The sequence below is a fragment of the Ictidomys tridecemlineatus genome, chromosome 1 (genome assembly GCF_052094955.1).
Source record: "Ictidomys tridecemlineatus isolate mIctTri1 chromosome 1, mIctTri1.hap1, whole genome shotgun sequence".
In the NCBI taxonomy this organism is placed as follows: Eukaryota; Metazoa; Chordata; class Mammalia; order Rodentia; family Sciuridae; genus Ictidomys; species Ictidomys tridecemlineatus.
The window spans coordinates 34,511,614-34,527,878 of NC_135477.1; the positions used below are offsets into that span (position 1 = coordinate 34,511,614).

At 42.4% G+C, this 16,265-nt stretch overlaps 1 long non-coding RNA gene across 19 annotated transcripts in view; it reads left to right on the forward strand.

Annotated features, from left to right (window-relative positions):
• The window catches only part of LOC110598943 (uncharacterized), a 100,708-nt gene that overhangs the window by 78,941 nt on the left and 5,502 nt on the right, over positions 1–16,265 (forward strand). For 18 of the 19 annotated variants that reach the window (XR_013434401.1, XR_013434399.1, XR_013434363.1 and 15 more), the window contains one exon: positions 322–458. The exons of the other annotated variant lie outside the window; for it this stretch is intronic. This is a non-coding gene — a long non-coding RNA (uncharacterized LOC110598943). Of the gene's footprint in view, positions 1–321; positions 459–16,265 lie in introns of those variants that run through there. 19 annotated transcript variants of the gene reach the window in all.

A 16,265-nucleotide genomic window follows, 5' to 3' on the forward strand; every position in this document is an offset into this window, starting at 1 on the left:
CCCTGAACATATGTGTAACTCTAAATACATGCCTGGCCTTTTCAGTGGCAAGTGTTATGGTTCCGATCTGGAATAGTCCCCCAAAGTCTTGTGTTGGAAGCATGATTCCCCAGTGCAGCAAGGTTTACAGGTGGGGATATTAGATAATGATTGGATCATGAAGACTCTGACCTCATCAGTGGATTAATCCACTAAGTAGATTATTCATGGATTGATGAATGAACTACTGGGTGTGGGCATTAGTTGAAGGAAGTAGTTCACTGGAGGTATGGCCTGGAAATATTTATCTTCTACTGAGCCCCTTTCTCTCTCTGCTTCTAGGCTGCCATGAGCTGAGAAGTTTTTCTCTACCACACTCTTCCACCATGATGTTCTGCCTCAGGCCCAGAGCAATGGTGCTGACCATCCATGGACTGAATCTTCTGAAACTGAGCCAAAATAAATCCTTTATCCTCTAAGTTGTTCTCATTAAGTATTTTGTTCATAGCGACAATAAGCTGATTATAACATACCAAAGAATATGTTAGAGCTTTTAAAATTCCCCTAAGGACATCTCATTCTTCATTTTTTTCTATTAAGTTTTTTGGTTAGCTTTGTGTTGGCTCCAACTATTATTGTGATATTAACAATTTCCACTGATTGTTTTCAACAAACCCCTGGAGAAAAAGATGCTCAAAATGAAAGATGTCTGAATCATGCCAAATAAAGGCAAGCTACGCAATTGGACATTTCTAGAATACTGCCACGTGGGTCAAATACTGACAATTATCTGAGAAAGGTGCGTTGGGAGAACTCCAAATCTACTCTACCACATTCAGTGGTTGCCAGGATGCAGGTTTTCATTATGGTTATGGAAGACCCTTCCTCCTAAGGCCTCTGTATTGAAAAGTTTGACAGAGGGGTATGGGAATAAGGCAAATTAAATCACTGCAAATCTTGCCAATATTAATGAGATTTGATCATCTATCTTTAGTAAACCCTCCTTGATTTGTTGTCACTATGTAGGCAATTTTCAGAATTATTAAAATGTTGCTTTTCAACAACTTTTTAAATACTCTTGTTGCTTTTATGGAGGAACAAATTTCTGGAGGTTTTTACTTCACTGTTCACTTATAAGTATTTATAAATTTTAAAATAAAATAAATACATAAAATCAATGAACAAAAACATGAAGTAAATATTGGTCAAGTTCTAGAATCTTATGAACACTATTTCTCTTGCTATATAACTTGAAAATAGGGAACAAACTACTTTCTGGGAAGATACCTGTAGATTGAAATATTCTGCATACAGGATTTCCAGGTAAAATATAGAATGCCTCATTCAAACTGAATATCAGGTAAATGAAAGTAATATTTTTGTAGAAGTTGGTTGCCAACTATTTAATGAAAAATGTTTATATTGAAATTTTATTTGTTATTTATCTGTAATTCAAATTTATCATGGAATTATGTTTTTGTTGTAGTTGTTCGGTTGGTTGTTTTTGCAAAATCTTACAATCCTACCCACAAACAACATAAGTTCTAGCACTTCAAAGAACAGTAAAGGCTACCCTTCCCTTGTTCTAACCTCTGGGAAGGATCCTAGAACACTTCTCAATTGTCAGTTGAAGCCATAGTGGAGATAAAGGCCACTGATAGTGCATTGACCTAGGGTCAGATGCATTTCTGGCTGTGGGGAAGGGGAGGAGCAATACAAGCCATCTCTGTGTTGTGAAGCTATGCTAATGAGAACTCCAAATGGACCAATCCAAACAGAACTCCAGTCTAAGCCTCTTTCCTGGCAGAGCCTTTGGCTAGAAAACCTCATTTTCCCAAATTCCAGATGTTCATCTTCTCTTTGCCTAAATTTCTCAATCTTTTGCTGTGTTCAGGTCTGCCCCTGGACTCTATATTTTTGGGGAAGATCTTCAACCAAAGTACCATATTTATTCTGTGTTAGGAAAAAAAGTATCATGTCAAGTCAAAACTAGTTCTTGTTCCATTTATGTAACACATGAATATAAACATATTTACATATATTATGTATAGTCTAATGTTGATCTCTATGTATCATCTGTTATCAAAAGAAAAACAGAGGTAGAGACAGAAAGGAAGAGTTATCTGTAAAGCATTTACTTTCTCCTTTAAATTTTTCTATGTACTTTACTATGTTATAAGTATGTATTCCTTAAACTTATTAGTTTTTATTGAAGTATAATATATATGTGTTACTGGCAGAAATTGGATTAGATCTGTGTTCCATGGAGCTGAACAATGAACACTGTGAATGCAAGAAAATTTATTAAGAAGAAGGGAAACTATAGATCTCCCAGCACAGTCCATGGGAGGTGCAAGACTGCCATTTAAGTCTCAGGGTACACTCTTTTTTATGGGCTTCTTTAGAGTAGTTATTGCTCCTTATTTGGATTGGTTTCTAGCTAGTTGATTGGTCATATATTATTAGCCATTTTAGGGTCCTACTCTGGACTCTCTTGTTTTCTTTTCATGTCCTGCTTTCACAATTAGGTGGTGATGTAGGAGTTTAGCTAGTTCATCCTGTTTTGCTAGTTTATCTTGTTTTGAAATGACTGTTCTCATGACTTCTTTCCTGATCCCTACCCTACTCTGACTGCCAATAAGACCCCTATCTCACATGCATAAAAGTGCAGATATCATTAGTAGACAGCTCAATAAAATCTCTCAAATGAATTCTCAAACATCGTCTTGACCAGATTCAAGATGAAACATATAAACTTGGAAAGTTTTTTTTTTTCTTTCCCATCTTTCTCAGGATTTATCTCCTGTCTTTCCTAGAATCTTTAAATCTTTAAATCCTCTTAGAGACTTAGTTGTTTCCCCATTCCACAATATTTCTCTCATGTAAAGCACTGAAGTATTTTTGTGTGTGTGCCATGTATATGTCAACTATCAAATTCAGGTTTGAATCATGATCTATCTTTGGTGTATCTTCAGTTTTACTTTGAGTGCCTGATTGTAGGAACTACTGTGTTCCTCTTCAAACCACCATCTCTAGCGCTGTGCTCAACAGTTTAACGAATTTTGAATGATCATTTGGATGACTGGCATTCATGCATAGCACATAGAATTAGCTCCATAGGTAGCCTTTGGATCATCCAATTTTGATTCTAATTGAGTCAGATAATTCTTTCCAAGTTCCTTTTATCCTTACAATTATTTTTTAAATTCTAATGGGACATGAGGCAGAACCATGGATTTAGGTTGACCATAAAATATTCCTACATTACTTCCAAAGCCAATTACTCATCATCCCTCATCCTCACATGGAAGATTGCTTTTTACAAAGCAATAGGCAATTTCCAAACACTTAAGGCTTATTTAGAAAGACTTGTATCCAGGAAACTAAAAGCCAGTGGCTAGCAACCCTTGGATTAGTGATGGTTCCAAATCTTTTTTTTTTTTAATTTTAAGAAAGGTATTGTTGCCTTTCAGATTTAACCAGAAGATCAGTGTAATGCAATTTAAAATGATCCCAACAGCTTTTCACACTACAGTACCCATTTTTCTTTTGGGGAAAAAAGTTTTCCAGTAAAGATGCATTAAGAAATTTTGTACCAAACTTTCAACAAGATTCTTCATTTTTACTTATTTTCATACCTATTTACCCAACATTTTATGCTATTCTTCTATTCTCAGATCATTCCTGTCAGTATGGTGACTATTAGATGTTGAGTTACTGCCACTCCCTTTGGGTATGTTCTACCTGCTCCACTTTCCAAGTTTTCCTCACTAAAGAAACTCCTCCTTTCAAGTCCCCCTCTGCTTCTGACCCTGAGCCCTCTCCGCTTACTGAACCTCCAGAGACACTCTCCTTACCACCTTCTAGACCCTCCTATCCTGACCCTCCTCCTTATCTGGAACTGGCTCAATCTGAGTTATACCACCCTCTCTCCTGTCTCTTCCCCAGTAAGTGACGTACCAAGTCTCACCAAATGACTCAAGATCCTGAACTTCTCTGTCCTCTCCATGAGGTGGCAGGATCTGAGGGTATCATTGGGTTCATGTCTCTTTTTCTCTACAAGACCTCTCCCAAATTGAAAAATGCTCAGGCTTTTTCTGCTGACCCTACTACCTTTATTAAAGAATGTAAATACCTTTCCCAAGCCTATGAACTTAGTTGGCATGATGTCTATGTTATCCTCACCCCCATCCTTACCCCAGATGAATGCACTTGAGTCCAGGTAGCTGCACAGGACCATGCAGACCAGGTTCATTTGACAGATAACATCATGCCTTCAGGCCTGGCTGTGGTCCCTGACACCAATCCTGATAGGGACTATCAAAATGGAAAACAGGGCCGTCACTGCTGTGCCCAGATGATGCAATGTCTGCTGGCAGGCATGTAGGCAGTTTCTAATAAAGTTGTTAATTTTAATAAACTAACAGAAGTCACTCAGGGGCCTGATGAGAACCCTGCAATGTTCCTTAACCGCTTAATGGAGGCCCTCGCTCTCTATTAGATTAGGCTCTGAATCTCCCTCTGGGGAGACCGTTCTAGCCACTCATTTTATTACTCATTGAGCCCCCAATATTAGAAAAAAAGCTAAAGAGGGCTGAGGATGGTCTCCAAACCCCCCACCTGAGATCTGGTGAATATGGCCTTTAAAATTTATAATGCCCAGTCTGGGGTTATGGCTCAGTGGTAGAGCGCTCGCCTTGCATGTGCAAGACCCTGGGTGGTTCGATCCTCAGCACCATATAAAAATAAATAAGTGAAATAAAGGTGTTGTGACCAACTTCAACTAAAAAATAAATATTTAAAAAAAATTTGTAATGCCCATGAGGAAACAGCTGAACTCAGCTGGTAGGCCCGCTCATTGAAAAAGGTGGCACTCCAGACATAAGTCCTGGTTGCAGCTCTGAGGCCAGCCCTGGCCCCACTGGGGCTCCCAGGGGTCCTCAGAAGTCTGCCCCACCCGGGGCCTGCTTCAAATGTGAACAAGAAGGCCACCAGGCCCACCAGTCCTAATCCAGGGCCCCCCTCTCGCCTGTGCCCCAGCTGCACTGGACAGTCACATTGGAAGGGTGACTGTCCCCTGGCTGGTCCTCCCCAGCACCTCAACGTGGGGGTATGTCCAGAGAGGCAGTCCGTTCTCTTGAGCTTCTGGGACTGGTTGATGACTGAAGAAGCCCGGGATCGAGGACCCCCATAACCTTTGCTGAGCCCAGGGTGATGCTCCAGGTAGTGAGTAAGTCCATTACCTTTCTTGTGGACACGGGGGCTACCTATTCTGTCTTGCCTGCCCACTCTGGGCCTTTATATCCCTCCCAAATCTCGGTCATGGGGATAGATGGAGCACCCTCCTTCCCAAAGAAAACGGCCAGTCTGACCTGCTCCCTAGAGGTACATCCTTTTACTCACTCCTTTTTAATTATCTCTTTCTGTCCAATTTCCCTCCTAGGACGAGATGTTCTCCAGCTCTTGGGGGCTACCCTTCACTCTCACCCAATTCCTCCTCCCCTTGATTCAATCCACTATAGACACACCCTTCCCCACCACCACTCACCCCCTCCCACTGACCCCCCAGTCTGGGGCGCCTCCTAACCGGTAATAGCAACACACCATCAACCTGTGCAGACTCAGCTAAAGCCCGCCTCTAAGTTCCCCTCTGGGAGTCAATTTCCCATTTCTTTCCTCATCACAGGGGACTCAAGCTCATCATTAAGTGCCTACTAGACCAAGGCCTCCTTATTCCCATAGACTCTCCCTGCAACACTCGGATCGATCCTACCTGTCCACAAACCATCAGGAGCATACCTCTTAGTGCAAGACCTCTGATTAGTCAACGAAGGGGTTATTCCACTTCATCCAGTGGTCCCTAACCTTATACCCTCCTCTCTCACATTCCGCCCTCTACTTCTCATTTCACAGTTCTAGATCTCAAAGACGCCTTCTTCACAGTCCCTTTCATCCAGATTCTTACTTCCTGTTTGTTTTCACCTGGGAGGACCCAGTCCTCACCTCACATCAACTAACCTGGACTATTCTCCCTCAAGGCTTCTGGGATAGTCCCCAACTGTTTGGACAGGCACTGGCCCGAGGTTTAGCTACCTGTGATCTTGGAGTCAGTACCCTTCTACAAAATATAGATGACCTCCAGTTACACAGCCCATCTTTAGAGACTTTTTGGGAACACACTGCCCACCTACCTCAATTTTTTAGGTTCCCAAGGATATTGAGTTTCCCCAGCCAAAGCTCAACTCTCAGGCCCCTCGGTTACCTACCTGGGCATTCTTCTAACCCCTACCTCCAAAAGCCTCACTGTAGACAGAATCCAAGCTCTTAGGAGCTTGCAGCCTCCTGAGTCAGCAGACTGGATCCTCTCATTTTGTGGGCTCACTGGATTTCTCCAACATTGTGTTTCTGATTTTGTTGTTCTTGCCAAGCCCCTTTACCAGGCAGCTAAAGACACTCCCATTGGACCATTGACATCACCAGCCCACATCTCTAGATCTTTCCTCAAAATCAGAGATGCTTGATCTCCTCACCTCCACTCTCCCTACCCAACCCAAACCGTCCCTTCCACCTCCTTACAGATGAAAAACAAGGGACTGCCACTGGTCTTCTTGCCCAGCCCATTGGACCCTCCTACCATCCTGTAGCATCTCTCTCTAAGCAGCTTGACTCTACAGTATGGGGATGGCTGCCTGCTTCTGGGCCCTGCAGTTGCAGCTGAACTTACGGTTTCAGCCTTCCGACATCCATCCAGTCACACAATGGCCCTGACTTCACTTCTCAGATAATCCAACAGGTCTCTGAAAGCCTCAATATCTCCTGAAAACTTCACATTCCTTACAGGCCACAGTCCTCAGGTAAGGTTGAGCTGGCCCATGGGATCCTCAAGGACCACCTTACAAAACTCTCAATTGAGCTTCAAATCTCCTGGCCCAATATGTTCCCCCTTGCTCTTACCTGATTCCGAGCTGCCCCTAGAGCTCCCACAGGGCTTTAGCCCCTTCAAACTGCTGTATAGCTGCTCCTTCCTGATTAATCACAACCTTCCCATCCAACACCCACTTCTGGCCTCATATCTACCTTACCCTACCTTGCTCCACAACCTCCTCCAGGAATATGCGAACTGCCACCTTCCTGCCCCAGAAGAACTAGCACCTTCTGAGGGTCCACTCCAACCAGGAGACTCTGTTCTCTTAAAGGAATTCCATCCTTGGTCACTCCAACCACGCTGGATTGTGATTCTCATCACTCCTACATCAGCCAAACTACTAAGCCACTCTCTTGGTATCATGTTTCTCGCCTCAAGCTTGCCCCAGACCCTAAGTCCTAGTCATCCCAATTGGTAGGACCCACTAAACTCAAGATCACCTCTGGGCTTCCCACTTCTCCTCTTGAGTCTGTTCCTACAGGTGCCCCCAACCCAATTGATGCTGCCTAATCCCTACTGCTGGCATTTCCAGATACAGGGGACCTGGGATGTAAAACCTGGATACTAGTGATTACCAACCTGCTGGTTGCCAAACAACTGTCTCCATTCTATTAACTGGCCTCTGCCTTCTTGGCAGAGAGCTACCTATCCTCTGCTTTCTCTATGACCAAACCAAGTAGTACTGCAAGTTCCAACCAGATATTTATGGAGGATGCCCTCACTCTTCCTGCAATATGCACAAGGTCAGAGGGACCACCCAAACCCAATTTCTGTATACCAATTCTGGAGGTAGAACCTACCTGAATATCAGAGATCCCTGGGACAATTGCTGGGCAGCAGAAGTAGAGGGAAAACTATATACCTGGTACTGGGACAGTTACCCTTACGGAACTCTTAAGATTTTCCACACCTACACCTGGTAGAAATTCCAGGTGATTCCTCAGCTCCACCCAGAAATCCTCCAGAAAGAAACTGCCCTCATTCAACAAATAGGGGCACACGAGGTAAAGAAGGGAGACCCATTTCCATGGTCAGCCCTTGTACATCAGGGGCTACAACTCCTAAACTACTTTGGGATCAATGATATTTCTGATTGTTTTCTGTGTGCTATTCTGCACTGCCTCCCCCCAATGGCAGTCTCTCTGACCTTTCCCCTTAAGAATTCCCAAGGGGGTGATGCCTCTCTGCCTCTGATAGAGACCCCCCTCTTTGACAATCCCCTGCAGCAGCAAAAAAAATCTTTCCATCTGCTATGCCTCCCAGGCTGCCCCCAGGTGCAATGTGACTATTATAGTATCCTCTCAGGTCCATGCACCCTCAGGATTTTTCTTTTGGTGTAATGTGATGTTGACAAAAGTCATCAATTCCTCTATTGCCCCTCCTTTCTGCACCCCTACTTCCTCAACTAACAAACACTCTATGGGCAGGCTGAGTTTCTTGCATTGAGCCTGCCTCCACCCACTAGATCTAAGCGGGCTGCCTTTCTTCCAGTGGTCGTGGGTATTTCCCTTGCCTCGTCCTTGGTCGCCTCAGGCATCAGGGTCAGGGCACTGGGCTATCGCTTAGCCACAACTAAAGAGCATCAAGAAAAATTACAGCTGGCAGTCGAAGCCTCTGCCAGCTCCATGGCATCTCTCCAAAGACAAATAACATTGCTTGCACAGGTCACTCTCCAAAACAGGCGGGCCCTCGACCTACTCACTGCCAGCAAAGGTGGTACCTGTCTGCTCCTCGGGGAAGACTGTTGCTATTACATCAATGGAACCCGCCTCGTAGAAGAAAACATCCATGTGCTACATTGGCTGAGTGAAGAACTGAAACGCAGGCAGCAGCAGTCCACCTCACTCCCGGGTGGTGGAGCTCGGCCCTCGCTGCTTGGTTAGGTCTGATTGTTGGCCCCATCCTCATGATCTGTGTCTTGCTAATGGCTGCTCCTTTTCTCCTCAGATTTATCCAAAATCGGTGGTGTAAGTCAGATGCTCCTCCACCCATATAGCTGCCTTCCCAATGAGCCCTCAACTCCTGACCTTCCCTAAACAATGCCCCCTACCAGCAGGAAGTAGCTAGATTAAAAGGGCGCCCTATTACACCCAAAGAGATCAGATGTCGGGCCAGTGGCCTTCCCTTCCCCCTCTTTCATTGGCAGCCGCCAACCACCATGGGTTCCTGAGGCTGAAGCAATCACCCTATCAACTCACATCAGCCCTGACCAACCAGCGACAGGCACGATGCCCCTAAACTCGGCTTGGCCAACCTGCTGTCGGTAGTTGTAATTTAGATAGCCTAGGCCTCCTACCTCCAGCTCCCTTATTAGCATGTTCTTGCCTTTCCCGAATGCCCTTTCTGCTTCACACTCAGCTATTTTGCATCTTAAATTGAGACCAAGGATTTACTCCAACCTTGACTGCATAAAATGTATTCTGAGTTTAGAAATGAGGAAGAAGCCCAAGGTTGGGCCATTTCCAGAATCTCAATATAGAGGCTATTTTGCTGATTGTTTATGATCTGTTAAATGCCCTCTAGGTAGGAGCAATTTGCTTTCACAGAGCTCCTTGCCTGGATATCCTGTCCCATCAGGTTTATTCTATAACATGGTGAGGATGTTGCTTCTAAGTAATGAAAAAGAGACTTTTCCAGAGAGTTCAGGTTTTGGTTAAACCCATCAACACCAGTTGAACCTAATATGGCTTTTCTATGAAAAATATAAAAACGAGTTTGAATCCTTTCAGCAATGACAATACTTTCCACATATTGAAGCTGGGGGACAAAGGCAGTCAAAGCAGGTAATAAATTATTGGGTCTGATCAGGAAGATAGGGGCTGGCTGGAAAGGAAAGAAATCAAATCTGACATCTCCAAAGCCCTTCCCCTTTCTCCTCCAGCCTCTTTCTAAGGTAACCTGATCCAGGTATTATTCCTCCCTGCAAGAGTTGTTAATTAATGCCTCCTGGGCTGGTCCCTTCCTGCTCCTATCCCTAGGTGGCTTCTTTCCACCCCAGGATCACTTACCCTGCATCTTTTGGCCCATCCTTTTGGTCACACACACAGGATTCGGAGAAGGAGAGGCAAGATAAGGGGAAAGATTAGCATGTGAACAAAGGGAATCTAAAATGTAGAAAAGGGGAAGGACACGCCCACTTCTTTGGATATCCAGCTCTGGGGCCCCTTCTCTGCGGAGAAGTCTATCTGTTCTGTCCTTTCAATAAAATGTGCTTTCTCTGCTTGCCTCTGCATTTCCTGGGTGTTCACTCTTCACTTTTGTGGAAGCGGAACTTGCCCTGATTGATTTTCATCACCCACGATATCAGGAGTCAGGATGCCTGAATGTAAGCATGTCTCTGGCACTTACCGGTTTGTGAATTGGTGGGTTAGTTAATCTTTTTTGTTTCCTCTTCTAGAAGATGGGAATACAACAGAACTGATTTCATTGTGATGAGGATTAAACGAAATAATGAAAATCAAGCACTTGGCATACACTGCTCAGGAAAAGCTCAACAAATGGTCACTTGTGTTATTTTTACTGTCTTTTATTTCTTCTTCAAATCCATGACATTTGGGGAGGAAAAAAAAAGTTCAGAGTAATTCCATGGTTACCAAATTTAAAAAACAAAAAACAAAAAACCCCAAATACCACCAAATCTTTCAAAATTTTGCCCTCAGAAATACCCATGTTTCTGTCAAGGCCTTTCTATTTTGCCAAATAATTTGCAGTTTTTTTTCCTGTCACTGGTTTCTTACAGACTATGATCATTTCCTTCTCCATTTATTGTAACCAAGTATGGCAAAACTCTTTCAGCAGAAAGCTGAGAAGAGGGGGTGAATGAGAACCAGACCAAAATAAACAAAATGCTCTTAGTCCCTTTTCCAAGTATTTTGGCAACTTGAGACTGGTGTTAATACTAGTTAGCTAAGCTGAGTGCATTCTGAGAGGTATGAGTAAATGTTTGTATTCACACTGAGTTGAAGTTTTCATCTCAGTAGGGTATATGTACATTATGCACTGTGACATTAGGGTGAGCAGTTGGTACTCTCCCAATTTTAACCTTCATGCTAAAAGAGGCTGGGGAGTTATTGTAATAGCCTTTTTCATCTGCATATATTCTAGGCAAGATATCCCCTGGGGGTGGATAGAAATACTCTGAGTCAGGGAGCCAACTGCAAGTCTTTGTACGACCACAGAAGTTAACTGTTCCAATTAATATCACTAACAATAACTAATAAGCACTCCTGAAAAATTACCCCAAAAGTTTACACAAATTCATGACAGGGCTTATGACACATGGCCCTCTTGTCAAGTCTGTCAAGTTATGGGGTAGCCATCTCATATGAAGAAATCAATAGTAATGTGTACCTCTTTTTTTTTTAAGAGAGAGAGAGAGAGAGAATTTTAATATTTATTTTTTACTTTTTGGTGGACACAACATCTTTGTTGGTATGTGGTGCTGAGGATTGAACCCAGGCCGCATGCATGCCAGGCGAGCGGGCTACCGCTTGAGCCACATCCCCAGCCCAACATGTACCTCTTATCTGTTGTGTTTCATAGGCAGTGGGCTACGTTGCCCCTTTTGACTAATGACATTAATCCATCTACTGTTTCATACATTTCTGTCTTCTTGAAAATTCCTTGTCAAGGGATGGCCAGGAATAAATGTGATGAGTTTTCTCTTTAGATATGTTCCCAATCAACGTTTTGCTCTTCACTTGCTTTATTACAAAGTTCAAGAAAACAGTGGATTGCTGTCTGTGACTGGTGGAAACTCCTGGAATAATTGTGAGAAGGCAAATCAAAACACACAATAGACAGCAACTTTATAGTTGTGTGGTGAACATATATAACTATATATGAGAGCTCTAAGGAACTTGTAAGTCATATAAGTAACCTAAGTGAGTTTGAATAACTGACTATGTATAACTTATCCCCTTCCCCCTACTTATACCTATTTGGGATCAGATTTTCTGCAGAGGGATTCTTTGTATTGTAAATCTTACAAGAAAGTTCCCTTCTCTGCCAGAAGCCTTTAAAATTTCAGATCATTTAATTCTGGGATGCAACATTGGAAAGTCCTCTGCTGACATAAAACCTCATTCTCCAAAGACTTGCACCTTTTGGACTTTATCCGTGTTATTTCTGAGTCTCTTTCTCAGTTGATTTTTGAACTTGGGCAGAGGCAGAGTATTTTACTGAATTTTTAAAGCCTGAACATCATCATTCATCTCGTGACTACCATCTGCTAAGCTGTCTGATCACATCATCTCATTTGATTCTCACTATGCCTGTGAGTTTCGCAATTGTCATCCCCATTGTACAGAAGAACTGACTGACATTCAGTGAATGTCAGTGAGGGGCAGAAGCCCATGGTCTTCTGATTCTAATGCTCATCCTCTTTCTACTCTGCAGTGGTTTCCAAATAATTTTTAAGAGCAAGCCCTCTTTTTTTTTAATGAAGTATTTCCAGCCAAATATGCAAATCAGGAAAAAGATGAGATGCTCTAGTTTTGTATGGGTGAGGGGCTTAGAATTCCACTCATCTAATTCCTCTACCCTTTATTCTCTGTGGAAACCCTTGAGTATGTCCCTGTGGCTCTTCTGAATATAGCTGGCAAGCCACTGCCTCTCTGGATTTCCAAGGGATCTTTGCAATATGATTGATCAGGCAGGAGGCTGCCAAGATTTGGGGTACAGTTCTCAGTCTCAGAGACAGTCGCAGGTAGCTTCTTACTGAGTCATTCCTGAGAACAAAATACCTGCCTCATGTGCTCGTGACTTTGGGCTGCCTTGGTACTTGCCTGCAATGTAAGAGAAGATGGTATGTAATGACAGCTTGGCTCTTTCAACTGCCCCCCACCCCAGGCCAAGCCAGTCCATCCCGAACACTGAAAGTGCTGGGGTTGAAAGGGAAAGGGCAGGGCCTGCAAGGACAGCCACAGCTCAAGAAGGCTCATTCAGCTGGAGGACAGCCGCACGTGGATGTGGCACGTTTCCGATGGGATAGGGAACAAGCACGGGAAGAACAAATGGTCACATGTGTAATTTTTTCCTTTTACGCAAGTGAAAGGTCTAATTTACAAATCCTGTAAACCCTACTGACTGTGGAAAGATTTGGCCATATGGAAAGGTTCCCCACTGTTGCCTTGGCTGGAGAGAATATTTGTAAGTTTGGACTAATTGTCAGAAATTAGTCACAGGGATGTTGTAGGGGATGAAGTCAGCATCACAGCCCTGTGTGGGGGCAGAGCTGGCTTCAATCACAAGATGTTTCGGTGAATGTTTTTTTCCTCTCATTTCCTTTCAGAGGAGAATAATTTCTGAACCTTTCTAGTAACCAAGCCTTTGTTCAGTAACTAAGAAACATCACTTTGTAGAAGCCTCTAATAATTATTCTTACAACTCTCATCTAAGACAGGTTTTGCATTTCTTGCCTTAATTAAGCAGAGACTGCTTCCATTCTGGAGGCCCTTTATGATTGTAATTTACATAATTGATGGATTCTACATGTGCAGCCTCTGGATGTTGTTTATATTTATGGGCTAAGACACTAAGGAATGGTGTACTTGCACGTCTTCGTGTATGCTTGGCTTGAACAAAGGGGTCAATTGCCCCATTCAGGAAAACAAATTCAGGGATATACTACAGTAGTGACCCCCAGAGGCAATTGGTCCTGTTATTATTAATGTATAATTAATTTCACCAAAATTTAGTGTTTTAAAATAATTGTTGTCCATTGAGAGTCAGATCTGCAAACAGTTTGGCAATGCTTGCTGGCCCCCATGAGTTTGCAGGCAAATGTTGGTTGGGGTCTTCGACTGAGCTAGATGCCAAGGTGGTTCGCACACAGGTTGGCAGTTGACACTGGTTATTGATTGGTGACTCAGTGGGGCTGTTGACCAGCAAAGAAACTTCGACAGTATAGCAGCCCCAGGGTCATCAGAGTTCTCCCATGCTGGCAGGGACAGGCTCTGAAGAGGACCGGGTAGAAGCAGGATGACCTTTTCTGACTTGGCCTTAGAAGTCTTGTCTCCTGGCTTCCACTGACTTCTATGGTTACAACTAAGTCACAAGGAGAAAAGACATGGCTGACCTGTCTTGATGGGAATATGTCAAGGAATCTTTACTTTCTAGGCACATTCTTCCAACTGACTGAGTCCACAGAGAATGACATTATTTTCCCCTTTCCATTCATTTTTCCAGGTAAATACTGAATTTTCTGCTTTATTTTTCTTCTTTGTCCCATTTCTGAGCAGAGAAATTTTATCCAATTTTCCTTTTATATTTAAATTCTCAATTCAAAATGGAGAAAAATTGTATGTCAGCTGTTTATTCATGGGTTTGACAAATGTGCTCCATGTGTGTGGCAATGAGCTAGAAGCCAGGGCTGTGAATGGGAACTCACCTCCAAGAACTCATGATGTAGCACTGTGAGAAAGAGACCCAGGCTTTTTACTAATTCTATGTCCCTATGCAACTTGCAGGATTAATGACAGTACCAGTGGTAAGGACAACGTTATGGGAATTGGAGGAGGGTGGTTATTTCTAAGACTGGAGGAAAGAGGAAGGAGAGGAAGAGTTTTAAGGAACCTCTTTGGGACCAATCATTGCTGTGTTTCAGGGCTGAGTGAGTATCACAAACACCTGACTTAGAATCAGGTATGTGGAGTTGGAGAAGAAAAATATAGAAAGATCTATTCTGGAAATCTTTCATCTTTTTGGTGGTGATGGGGATTGAACCCAGGGCCTTGTGTATGCAAGGCAAGCACTGTAACCAACTGAGCTATATTCCCAGCTCATCCCCTAATTCATTCTGGAATTTTTAACTTTCTGCCTGTCTAGAGCTCAAGCCTAGGTAATACTGGATGTTGATGGACACTATTTGACAAGAAGAGCAAGACTCAACGATTAATGAAACTATCAACTATTTCAAATATGCAGAAATTTGGCTTTTTCAGGTCTGGTTCCTGTCTGCATTTTAGTAACCTGCAAACAACGTGACCAGTGAAATATTTAGTCAAGACTATCTGAGCAAACAAGTCGACATGTCTGTTTTGTTTCTTCATCCATGCAGTCAGTTCTTTTTTAGCACCTTATGTGTCTCAGGAACATACTAAACATAACTGATGAAGTGGTTAACATGATACACTGTATCTGTCTTGTTGGAGGAACATGGTTCTGTTTTGTTCAAATGTGCTGAATTTACATAAGAATTGATTCACATTCAGCTCAATACCGCAGGGTTCACTTATGGAAGGAGAGCAGATATGGCTTCATAATGTCAAAAAATGTCAAACATAAATGGTAAGAATTACACCACAAGAACCATGTGGCTAGTCCTGGGATGCTGGTATTAGTGCTGGGCCACCAAGATTTTCCAGTCCTGTGGGATTCAGCATGCAACATATAGTTGGGTTAGGATTTTGATTTTGAATTATAGTACTAAGATCAGAAGGATCAATGGTGCACCTACACTAATATTTCTCCAAGTTGCGGAGGAAAATCAATTGGCTGTTAATGGAACATTGAAAACAACTTTCTTCCTTAAAACAAAATTTAATTAGGACTGTCCACAATGAACAGAATTTCATATCATGTTTTCCAAAAATTAAAAATCTCAATGAACAAATTCTCAATATTATATTCCCTTCTGTTCTTCCATTCAAACTAATATGACTCCTCTTTTGTAAGAGTATATCTTAATCCATTTTCAGATGTGTATTTCACATTGTTTGCTTTGACTCACCTTGTTTTCAAAATATGTATTTAAATCCCTTTCAAAAATGTGTTTGCTTGTAAGTAAAATAGATTTCTTTCCCTATAGATCCTAAAACAATTTATGAAAAGGCAAGATAGGTAAGGGAAAACTGAAGTTTATTTATGTATCAAAGAGAAAATGTCAAACTGAGGTGTGATGAGCCTTAGTGTCTCCTGGTGGTCAATTCCTTCATTTCTTCCCAAATGCAGCTCTTACACACTTTATAACAGCAAACGTCATCTCTCAAAATTTTTTAGTCAGTGGTGTTTTGGTCAGATGATCACCTGTTGGACTTTAGAACTCTGATCATGTGTCTCCAAAGACTATAGGATCAATGATAGAAAAATTGGGAATATTAGCACATATTGGTTACTTGCAGAATAGTTTAAGGGACTGATTTGGATTAAAAAAATGGCACTATTGAATGCAGAAAGGAAACAAAATGGATTTTTGTTGTTGTTTTTGCTAATGCATACTTTTCCTGCCTATAACCTACAATTTAGTTGACTTAAAGACCATAATCTGGAAATCTTCAAGCTTAGAAATTCCAAATTTGTGGAAAGTTGATTGCACCTCTAAAAAGTAGTAAGGAAGAAAAGTAGCAGGGGATAAGAGTTA